At 49.4% G+C, this 12,455-nt stretch overlaps 1 protein-coding gene across 1 annotated transcript in view; it reads left to right on the forward strand.

Moving 5' to 3' along the window:
- LOC147716885 (uncharacterized) overlaps window positions 1-12,455 on the forward strand; it is a 2,312,058-nt gene that overhangs the window by 2,180,431 nt on the left and 119,172 nt on the right. The gene's annotated exons all lie outside the window — the stretch shown is intronic.

A 12,455-nucleotide genomic window follows, 5' to 3' on the forward strand; every position in this document is an offset into this window, starting at 1 on the left:
CCAAACTTTCAGGGAAGGACCGGACCGCCATGAGACCATTTTCCTGAAAATTTCAGGCAGATTCGTCAACCGGCGCCAAAGTTATTCAAAATAGAATGTTGAGATTTAACATTGAAAATTATCCTAACTATAACTACCTACTGGCGACCGCCAGTAGGTAATATAGATAGATAGAATGTATATATATATATCTATATATATATATATATATATATATATATATATATATATATATGTATATAGATATATATATATATATACACGCATACATACATACATACACACATTTCATTACCTAGGGGCTCAGAGCTGGACTCTGTGCTTAGTTTGGTTCTGCTATGAGGTATTTGGATTCAAATTAACCTACCAGTAACTAGCTAATTGGGGGGTCAAGTGGTGGACTCCGCGAGGGGTGATCCTTAGAGCGAACAGGGCTAGGGGCAAGCAATGCAGCCATTTCTTACCCCTGGTGTTGCATAGTTTGAGAAGCCTCTTTTTTAGCAGTCCGTTGGGGTGTTCCACTATGCAATTAGGTTGGGGGTGGTATGCTAAGACCAGCTTGTGGGTTATGCTCATCAGGCTACAGAAGTCACCCCTTGTCTGAACGGATGACCTCTGGTACCCCCCACCCGGATGGCGGTCTGACTTCTCAAACCTGAAAACATAATTGGATATTGGTCAGTGGCACATCTGTCAATCATGTCAATCCAATCTGTGTGTAGTGCCTTCTTTGTAGGATTATGTGAGTGCAGCTGACATACTATGCACTCAATCTGATAGAGACATCTAGCCGCAGACTCCTTAACCTTTGAATTCTCCCCAGGCGCCAGTTTGGATCTTGAAATTTTTCAGCATTACTACTGCGCACTGGGGGATGGCATCATACTGCTCCACGATGATGTCGGCTCTGGTCCTGAGCGAAAGTCATTTTTTTCTATTCCGCACTGTAACATGGATCTGAAGAAGCAGTTCCTCGGGTCGATTTTTTTCCTAACCTGCTTTGACACTTTGTGTCGGTGGAACAGTGTGCCTTTGACTGATGTCTAGAGGTTTCAAACCACAGCGCCAATTCACACACCCAATACATTTTTGTAATCCTCAGGGTGTGCAGATGGACATAGGCCATAGAAAATAAAATAAAAGCGTTAATTTAGAAATATAACTTAAAAAAAAAGTAGTGCCCTGAAAGTAGTGCCGGCCGCGATGCTGCGCTGGCTGCGACGTAGCGCTGGCCGCAACGTACGTGATGACGAAAAGGAGCGGCGGTGAAAAGAGGAGCGCGGGGAGGAGCGGCACCTCAGGTGCGTCATGACGAGGTGGAGCGGTGGTGAAGTGAGGAGCGCAGGGAGGAGCTGCGGCTCAGGTAAGGCTCTGGGACACGGGAAATGTCTCGGTGGGAGGGAGCCGGTGCGGGAGGTTGGCCCTGAACCATTAAGGTTGCAATAGCCGATCCACGGCTTGATTTATAATAAGCTATGATCAAGTAGCTTTAACTTATAAAAATGTAGGCATGTTTAGCCATACTATTATAATAACTTCTGGTCGTTTCAATAAGCCGATTGTAATATACATTGACAAAGTGGGGCACTGTGCAACACAATATAGTGTTGCAATTGCCGATCAACGGCAAGATGTTCATAAGACATATAATTAACAATGTTATTTGTCTATTATGATTAAGCTTGTTATTATGTGAAAATTGCATGTTTCAAGATGGCGCCCGTACGAAAATACGGGGTTTAGTCCCTTGTCAATGTTAATACCACATACCCATGAGCATTTAAAATGGTGCCGCGAAACGCATTGTTTATGACACTGACGAAGGGAGTCTTTCCTGAGACGCGTTTGTCTGAATAAAAAGTTTGGCGTTCTAATCCTTATTGATCCTGTGAGTGCTGCGTGTCCTTTCGGGTTAGAACGAGGGGACACGGTGTGGAGCTTTCATATTTGCGTGGAACACCGCCGCGCTGCAGCACCCGCCTCACAGAGTGATTTGTTGATGGTGGAACACTGGAGCGGAATATATATATATATATATATATATATGTATAGATATATATATATATTGCTGCACGTTCCTACTTTCATCCACGAGTTTGGAAAGAATGGCTGGCACACTGGTATCCAAATTAAAGATTTATTAACACCAAACCCCCGACACCCCAACAGACGCGTTTCGCCTTTGCAGGCTTCGTCAGTGTTAAAAAAAATAAAAAATAAATAAATATATATATATATATATATATATATATATATATATATATATGTATATATATATATGCCAGTTTCTCGTACAGAAAGTACAACGCACTCCGCACAGATAGATTAGGACACAATACCGTCTGCTTAGTCAAATCCTTGGATTTGACTAAGCAGACGGTATTATGTCCTAATCTATCTGTGCGGAGTGCGTTGTACTTTCTGTACGAGAAACTGGCATAATTTCGGGATCCTCCAAACCAGACTCGCACCGCCAGCAAAGAGTCCCGGTTTACATGGAGGAAGTGAAAGTGAAATATATATATATATATATATATATATATATATATATATATATATATATATATATATATATATATCACCACCAAATGAAATTATACTCGCACTCCACCAGGATGTCGATTTATGGCAGGTTTATTTTAACAGTGTACCATTACAGCACACAGCTTTTAAAAGCGTTACACTGTTAAAATAAACCTGCCATAAATCGACATCCTGGTGGAGTGCGAGTATAATTTCATTTGGTGGTGATTTAAATACAGGGAAAGCCCGTTCCTGGAACTCGCACCAGCTGTGCAAAGTGTGCCCTCGGCCAGGGGATTACTTTGGTGTTTAATAGATATATATATATATATATATATATATATATATATATATATATATATATGGGAACCAGATCCTGGAAGAACAGCACAGTCCTCCTCCACGGACTGCAGAACACCACACGCCAGGAACGGACCAACACAAAGAGGTTAGATTTAAAGTGCAGTTTTAATCAGCCTTACACAACATGACGCGTTTCAGCCGGGTTTCCCGGCATTGATCACATGACGTGTTTAGGAAAGTAACACCCATAAATACCATGAACCAATTAAGACCCTCCCCTCTTATTCATTGAGAGAGAGAACAGACTAGGTCATCATTAAAGTGCATTATGCATGAGTGCCAAAAGTACACAGAGTGCAATTATTTTCTTGTAAGAAAACACTGTAGTTCACAAATCATATAGAACCCAATTTCAAACAGTGTTACCACCATATACATGGTAATTAGAAGAGGATTTTAGGATTTTGTCAGATAACTTAGCAAATGGAAAAATCCGGGGCCAGTGCCCAAATCCTACTTCAATAAATAAAGTTGCCAATAATACACAGAATGACAGAAATTAATTGATCATGGTAAACTACCCTATGTGCAAAGAGTGCAAAATGCGGCTAATACTAGCCATACATTATAGTGAGTTAAAATCAAATGATACTAGGGATGCAATTATCAGGCAGGACAGTTAGAAGCACAAGGAAATACAATAATTCATACAGTTTCATTCAAAAACGAGAGTTAACTCAATTCCAGAAAATAGAAGGATCATTTAAAATACCTTATCAAATATATATATATGTAGTATAAAAGAACTTGGAATTATCATATGCATTAATTGATCGGATCATCACTGAGTGCAATAAAACAAATGGAATATACAGAGGTCAGTATAAAACTGATAAAACTCTCATAGATTGTATATATATATATATATATATATAGAGATAGATAGAATGTATATATATATATATATATATATATATATATATATATATATATATATATATATATATAGATAGATATATATATATATATATACACGCATACATACATATATACACACATTTCATTACCTAGGGGCTCAGAGCTGGACTCTGTGCTTAGTTTGGTTCTGCTATGAGGTATTTGGATTCAAATTAACCTACCAGTAACTAGCTAATTGGGGGGTCAAGTGGTGGACTCCACGAGGGGTGATCCTTAGAGCGAACAGGGCTAGGGGCAAGCAATGCAGCCATTTCTTACCCCTGGTGTTGCATAGTTTGAGAAGCCTCTTTTTTAGCAGTCCGTTGGGGTGTTCCACTATGCCATTAGGTTGGGGGTGGTATGCTAAGACCAGCTTGTGGGTTATGCTCATCAGGCTACAGAAGTCACCCCTTGTCTGAACGGATGACCTCTGGTACCCCCCACCCGGATGGCGGTCTGACTTCTCAAACCTGAAAACATAATTGGATATTGGTCAGTGGCACATCTGTCAATCATGTCAATCCAATCTGTGTGTAGTGCCTTCTTTGTAGGATTATGTGAGTGCAGCTGACATACTATGCACTCAATCTGATAGAGACATCTAGCCGCAGACTCCTTAACCTTTGAATTCTCCCCAGGCGCCAGTTTGGATCTTGAAATTTTTCAGCATTACTACTGCGCACTGGGGTATGGCATCATACTGCTCCCCGATGATGTCGGCTCTGGTCCTGAGCGAAAGTCATTTTTTTCTATTCCGCACTGTAACATGGATCTGAAGAAGCAGTTCCTCTGGTCGATTTTTTCCTAACCTGCTTTGACACTTTGTGTCGGTGGAACAGTGTGCCTTTGACTGATGTCTAGAGGTTTCAAACCTTGTGGGTTTTGTAACCGACATATGTTGGAGATGGACCTGCATACAATTTGTATGTGTTGTTTAGTCGAGATGTTGGAGTTATGGCTCCTGCCAGAAGCTAAAACCGTGTTAAAGGATGGTGTTTGAAGTTAATGGCCACGCTTGTGTCCTGATCTTCGGAGGCTTTCCAGCCTCGGTCTTCATCGTCCCAAGAAAAGCGAGGTCGATCTAGGAGCTGAAGCCGGTCTGGAGGACGTCGTTCTCCAGGGAAGTCAAAAGGTAAGGGGCTGTTGAAATCGCAGCATTCCTGGGCTTCACCATGTGGGGACTCTGTCTCCCATGGCTCCTACTGCTCGAAGGTTGAGTAGGCTGTGTTTCCAGGAGCGGTGTGTTTGATGACTCATATTAAGGAATATCGTATTTCCTTGCACTTTATCTTTGGGACCCCATCTACCTCTGGAGCTCCTTTATGCCCCAAGGAGATGAGTGGGTCACCGTTGGGGGGTTTGCCCTTGGTGACAGCTGAGCCTTTGGAGTCGATGGGTAGGCGCGGTCGATGTCTGTTGGCCCGCTTTGGCGCAGGTCCACAGTCCTTTGGAATCTTGACCTACGATGCCAATTTCGATCAGCTGACTCCAACACTGACGTCAGCAGTGTAGGTCGAAGCCACTTCTCCTCCTCCACTTAGGGGTTGTACGACGTCAGATGCAGAGTCAGCTATTCAGACTTAGGGGAATATATAGGTTTTGATTCCTTCTCAGGAAGAGGTTGTTGAAAGACAGCTTGTGTTGATTGAGGCAGGGCCCTTTCAGCCCATTTCTAACCATAATGTGCCTCAGACGGAGGAGAGCTGGTTGTCTGCTCTGGGAGAGGCTAGTGGCCTGGATTCATCTCCAGCTACAGGGTTGCTTTCTCCCCCTGGCCTTGCTACAAAGGCAAGTTCCTCCTTTGCTGACATGCTTAGAAAAGTGGCTACAGTTTTAAACGTGTTGCTTCCTATGGTGCAAAGGTCCACAGACCCTTTGATTCAGGTCCTTTTTTTTTCTAGGGACAGACAGGGAAAGAACCTGTTCTTCCATTTAAAATGCCTTTTTTGATTTTATAAGGTTCTTGGGATAAGCCTGAGTTGGGGGTCTCTGTGAAACGAGATATTGCACGTAGACACCTGCCTGCACCTGGTCACCCAGTTTGTCTTCATAGACACCCTTCCACCTGGTTGCGACTTCTTCGCAGGATGTGGATTCTGTTTCCAAAAATCCAGTGGGTAGGTAGTCTAGGAATCGTGATGCATGTGGTAAACACATCTTTAATCTGAAAGAAACAGGTTAGTGTTAGATTCCTTACCTTAGAAAATCCCCAGGCGTCAGGCTAGATCTGGAAAGTTTTCGTCAGCAGTACCCTAGCGTGTTGGTAGGCGTCGTCTGCAACTCCGCGTCCGTCGTCGTGATGACATCGTCGGAGTACTTAGACGCCGCCCTCGTGCGATGACCTCAGTTCTTTTTTCCGCGCCAGCTATAGCGGATCCGGGAAGAGCGGTACTCTTAGTCATTTTTTGACTAACTTTTTAGATCTCTTTTTTTAGTCGAATTTGACTGCTGGTGCCGTAGGGATGCCTGGCTTCAAGCCGTGTGACGCCTGTCACCGCCTGATGTCGGTGACTGACCCTCACCATTGGTGTCTCTACTGCCTCGGAGCCGACCACGTCGACAAGTCTTGCCCAGACTGCTGGGCTTTGACCTCGAAAGCTAGGGGGGAGCGGTCCCGCAAGCTACTCGAGATCTGGCAGTCGGCTCCGCGCCGCTCGAGGTCCTGGTCGAGGAGGAAGTCGAAGGACTGGTCGCGGAGCCGCAGTCGTCGAGTCATCGCCAGCACTCGTCAGGCTCCAAGTCCTTCGGTAGATCGAGGCACTCCAAGAAGAAGTCGAAGAGGCGACATCGCTCTTCAGACTCTCCTCGCCGCTTGCGCGACGCGGCTGAGGGTTAGGGCGACACCGCCCGCACGGCTCTGTTGGAGCCGCAGGCGCCGCCTTCAGGCCCATTCCCTCCAGTCTCTGGCCTGCGAGCGACACCGGAAGAGATTTGTGATATCCTCATTGCCATGAGGACTCACTTCTCTCCGTTGAGGCCTGCCAGTGTGCCTTCGGGCCCCGCAGACTCAACTTGGGGCCTTGGCGGGCCGGTGGCTCCGACGCCGTCGGGTGCTTCGGTCCCGGCGCCGTCGTTGACTTCGGTCCCAACACCGCCGGACCCCGTAGGATCCGTGCCTGGATCCCGGTCGATGCCAGTTGACCTTACGACTCCTCCTCTGGCGCCGACCCCATTGGTGTTGCTCCCGGCACCATACTCCGACAACGTCGGCCCCCGTTTCAGCCCCGGTCCGGGTCCGGCGTCGGAAAGGTGCTGCTCGGTGCCGTCTCCGGTGTCAATGGGTGAGGCCTTCACCTACGACACGGCTCCGTCATTCCAGCCTGTGTACCAGGACACGGATGAAGGGGAGGACTTGGGAGGGGTCTGAGGACCCTTTGGTACAGCAGTGCCAGTTGAGCCAGGACTGGGCAGATGAGCTAGGGAAGGCCAGTGGTTTGGAAACATCGCCCAACACTGGATCCATCCCTCCTCCCTCCGTGGCTACGGAGGACGGTGCTACGTATGGTGTGGTGTTGCACAGGGCAGCCAAGGCCTTGGCTCTTGAACTCCCTGCTGCGGCCGTGAGGACTAACCTGCTCACTGAGGTGCTTCAGCCGCCAGTAAGCTCCTCGGAGCCTCTACTGCCGTTCAATGAGGCCCTCACGGACGTTCTGATGGGCACCTGGTCCAAGCCCTCCACAGTGCCCCCTGTGGATTGGAACGAGGCCCGACACCACCGCCAGGCTCTGGGCGACCTTAACTTTCTGTCCGTGCACACCACCCCCGAGAGCCTGGTGATCAGGCTTCTACGTCCCAGACCGCATTCCCGACCGCTCCCCGGATCGGGAATCCAAAAGGATGATCAGTTTGGGAAGAAACTGTTCTCCTTATTGAGTTTGGGGTTGCGGTCTATCAACACTGCTTGCCTTTTGGGGTGTTATACCCACTCTTTGTGGGACACGGTTGCGGACGTGCTGCCCCAGTGCCCGGAGGAGGCCCGGGCCAGGCACGCCCTAGCCCTTGCGGACGGGCGAGATGCGGCCCGTTATTCCATCAGGTGTGGACTGGATACCACAGACTCACTGGGAAGGGCGAATTTCACGATGGTGGCAGTTCACCGCCACGTCTGGCTGAGGTCTGCCAATTTCTCGGGTGATGTCCAGGCCACGCTCATGGACATGCCCATGTCCTTGGGCCTTTCTGGCCAGCGACAGCAAACTTCTAGTTTTCGCCCCTTTCGTGGCCAAGGAAGGGGCACCCCCACACGTCCTGCCAGCCAAAGGCCACAGAACCAGCCTCAACGCGGCCGCGGACGTGGTAACCGATGTAACCGATGTGGCGGTGCCGGGGGACAACGGCAAGGTCAGTCCATATCCACTCCTGCAGCACTTGTCTCAAAGCCTTCCCAGTACATGCTGTCAGGCCCATTCGATGCCAGTGGGGGACAGGGTCCTCCATCACCTCCTCCACTGGTGCTCCATCAAGTTGGAAAGGTGAGTGCTGCAAATTGTCTGAGGGGGCTACTCCCTCCCCTTCAAGGTGACCCCTCCAGCCATGCCACCCCAGTACCACTGCATGTCGGGGATCACTTGCAACTTCTGCAGGAGGAAGTTATGGCCCTCTTGGCTAAGGGGGCCATCAAGGACGTTCCTGGGCCAGAAGTTAGACGTGGTTTCTACTCCCACTACTTTCTGGTACCCAAGAAGGGCAAATGAGACCTACGCCCTATCTTGGACCTCCGGATCATCAACGGCTTCCTTCGGAAGGAGAAGTTCAAGATGCTGACTTTAGCTCAGGTCCTAGCTGCCCGAGACCCTGGAGACTGGATCGTAGCGTTGGACCTGCAGGACGCATATTTCCACATCCCCGCCCTGCTGGCCCACCGGTGCTACCTGCGGTTCACGGTAGGCCGCACTTTCAATTTACTGTGCTCCCCTTCGGCCTTACCAGCGCCCCTCGGGTGTTCACGAAACTGATCGCGGTGGTCGCAGCTCATCTGCGCAGATCAGGGGTTTCAGTCACCCCTATCTCGACGACTGGTTGTTGAAGGCGGGCTCGCCCCAAACAGACGTCTTCCACCTCCAGACTACGGCCGACCTCCTGCACTCGCTGGGGTTCTCCATCAACGTGCTGAAGTCACACCTGTGACCCTCTCAGAAGCTCCTTTTCATCGGAGCGGTTCTAGACTTGGCGCAGTTTCGGGTTTATCCTTCCGACCTTTCAGCCTTTATCCCGAGTTTCGGTCAGGTTGACGCTGCATCTCCTGGGTCTGATGGCCTCCTGCATCCTTCTGATGCATCACGCCAGGAGGTGGATGCAGGCTTTGCCGTGGGACCTGAAGTTTCAGTGGGCACAGCATCAGGGCAAAAATTGCAAAAAACACACTTGATGGACAGAATGTAGAACAATGTCATACATTCACCCCAGTACAAGGATCTGGGCCTAAATCCATCGTTTTTTTGCACTCCACACCACCCTGGGTTAGACACTGGCTATATGCAAATCAGCTCCGACCCTGTGCCTCATGGGAACAGTCCAGTCTGAACTACCAAGCCATGTCTTTCCCAGACCGGAATCAAGCATCCAAGGACCGGTTTCTGGCTATCAGCCTTCATCAGCCTGGATAGCTTGACTCCAGTGGTGTGGAGAGCCTGGGACTCACGTCTGAGTATACCCAGCACACTCAGGGTGAAAATTGCAAAAAACACACTTGATGGACAGAATGTAGAACAATGTCATACATTCACCCCAGTACAAGGATCTGGGCCTAAATCCATCGTTTTTTTGCACTCCACGCCACCCTGGGTTAGACACTGGCTATATGCAAATCAGCTCCGACCCTGTGCCTCATGGGAACAGTCCAGTCTGAACTACCAAGCCATGTCTTTCCCAGACCGGAATCAAGCATCCAAGGACCGGTTTCTGGCTATCAGCCTTCATCAGCCTGGATAGCTTGACTCCAGTGGTGTGGAGAGCCTGGGACTCACGTCTGAGTATACCCAGCACACTCAGGGTGAAAATTGCAAAAAACACACTTGATGGACAGAATGTAGAACAATGTCATACATTCACCCCAGTACAAGGATCTGGGCCTAAATCCATCGTTTTTTTGCACTCCACACCACCCTGGGTTAGACACTGGCTATATGCAAATCAGCTCCGACCCTGTGCCTCATGGGAACAGTCCAGTCTGAACTACCAAGCCATGTCTTTCCCAGACCGGAATCAAGCATCCAAGGACCGGTTTCTGGCTATCAGCCTTCATCAGCCTGGATAGCTTGACTCCAGTGGTGTGGAGAGCCTGGGACTCACGTCTGAGTATACCCAGCACACTCAGGGTGAAAATTGCAAAAAACACACTTGATGGACAGAATGTAGAACAATGTCATACATTCACCCCAGTACAAGGATCTGGGCCTAAATCCATCGTTTTTTTGCACTCCACACCACCCTGGGTTAGACACTGGCTATATGCAAATCAGCTCCGACCCTGTGCCTCATGGGAACAGTCCAGTCTGAACTACCAAGCCATGTCTTTCCCAGACCGGAATCAAGCATCCAAGGACCGGTTTCTGGCTATCAGCCTTCATCAGCCTGGATAGCTTGACTCCAGTGGTGTGACATTGATCCACATTCTGTCCATCACCTGTTGTGTTTGCATATACAGCATCAGGGCAACCTGTCCGACCATGTCCTGATCTTGGAGGGCACTGCGAGTCAGTTGCAGTGGTGGCTCACGAACCGCAATTGGGTCAGCGGCAGATCCCTCTCCCTACCCAAACCGCAGCACAAAATAGTGATGGATGCGTCCCTCCTGGGATGGGGGGGCCACATGGGTGCGGCGGAGATAAGAGGCCTCTGGTCTCCGGGCGGAGTCCCGGCTCCATATCAACCTTGTGGAGCTGCGGGCAATCCGTCTTGCACTGAAGGCATTTGTTCCCTCTGTCCGGGGAAGTGTAGTGCAGGTGTTCATAGACACCACCACCGCCGTGCCGCCGTGTGGTACTGCATCAAACAAGACGGAGTGGGGTCATGGACCCTTTGTCAGGAGAATCTGTGCCTGTCTGGACATGGCTGGAACACCAGGGCGTCACCCTGTGGGTTCAACACCTGGCAGGTTCCCTGAACGCCAGGGTGGACAAACTCAACCGCCGGTGCATGATGGATCACGAATGGCGTCTGAAATCGGACGCAGCGCAAGGTCTCTTTCGGCAGTGGGGAGAGCCTTGATTAGATCTATTCGCCACCGAAGAGAACGCACAATGTCATCAGTTCTGGGCGTTGGAATTTCCAAGGCGGCACTCGCTTGATTACGCTTTTCGTTGCGAGTGGAGCTGCGCTTCGTTGTAAGCCTTTCCGCCTATACCACTACTGCCCAGAGTGCTGAAGAAGATCAGGCGAGACCGGGCCCAAGTCATCCTGGTGGCTCCGGACTGGGCACAAAGATACTGGTATCCCGAGCTACTCAGCATGTCAGTTGATCCCCCGATTTGTCTGCCTCTTCAGGAGGACCTTCGGTCGCAGCAGCAGAGGACGGTCCTCCACCCGAACCTGTCCAGTCTCCTCCTACATGCGTGGAGATTGAGCGGTGACAGTTGAGTCCATTTGATTTGCCTCCTGAAGTCTGTGATGGGATTCTGGCAGCCAGGCGTCCCTAAACAAAATCGATATACGCATGCAGGTGGAACAAATTTCTGGCATGGTGCACAGCAAAGGCTGTGGATCCACTCTCTGCCCCTCTTTCAGAGGTTCTCCTCTTTCTTCTTTCTTCTTTCTCTTCCCAAGCAGGGCTCTGCTCTGGGCACTATCAAAGCCTACCTCTTGGCCATTTCAGCCTTCTTGAGGCTTCCTCATCAGCCTTCTCTTTTCAAGTCCCCTGTTGTAAATAGATTCTTGAAAGGCATCACACACATGTTTCTTCCTGTTCCTTTCGTGATGCCTCAGTTGGACTTGAACCTTGTACTGACTTATCCGATGTGCGCTCCCTTTGAGCCACTTCATAACTGTCCTCTACGTCTTCTGACTCTTAAAACTGCATTCCTGGTTGCCATCCAGGAGCGTGAGTGAGCTCCAGGCTCTGTCTTCTAAACCTCCTTTCCTCTCTGTCCATCTGGACAAAGTTGTTCTGAGGACTCGTCCTTCTTTCCTGCCCAAGGTGGTTATTGCCTTCCATATGGGGCAGGCCATCACCTTGCCCACCTTCTTTCAGCCTCCACATCCCTCGAAAGAGGAGGAGAGGCTCCACCCTCAGGACCAAAAATGTGCGCTCTCCTATCTAGATCACACACGCCAGTTCTGGGTGGACAACCAGCTCCTTGTTGGTTACGTGGGTGCTAAGAAGGGACGGGCGGTGCACAAGTGGACCATCTCTCCGTGGGTCGTTTTGTGCATCACGGTTTGCTACTCCTTGGCAAAAAAGGAGCCTCCTGTGGGGCTATACGCCCATTCCACTCAGCTCACGGTGGCTACTACGGCCCTGGGTCGGGGAGTCCCCTTGCAGGACATCTGTCAGGCAGCTACGTGGGCCTCGCTGCACACGTTTGCTAAGCACTACTGCCTGGACAGCCAAGCCCGGAGAGATGGCTTTTTCGGCCGTTTCGTTCTCTAGGACTTTCTGGTGTGATTCTGGTTTGCAGACCCACCACCAGGGTTGGTATTGCTAGGTTATCTATTCTAAGGTAAGGAATCTAACA

This window comes from Lissotriton vulgaris, chromosome 5 (assembly GCF_964263255.1).
Source record: "Lissotriton vulgaris chromosome 5, aLisVul1.2, whole genome shotgun sequence".
Classification (NCBI taxonomy): domain Eukaryota; kingdom Metazoa; phylum Chordata; class Amphibia; order Caudata; family Salamandridae; genus Lissotriton; species Lissotriton vulgaris.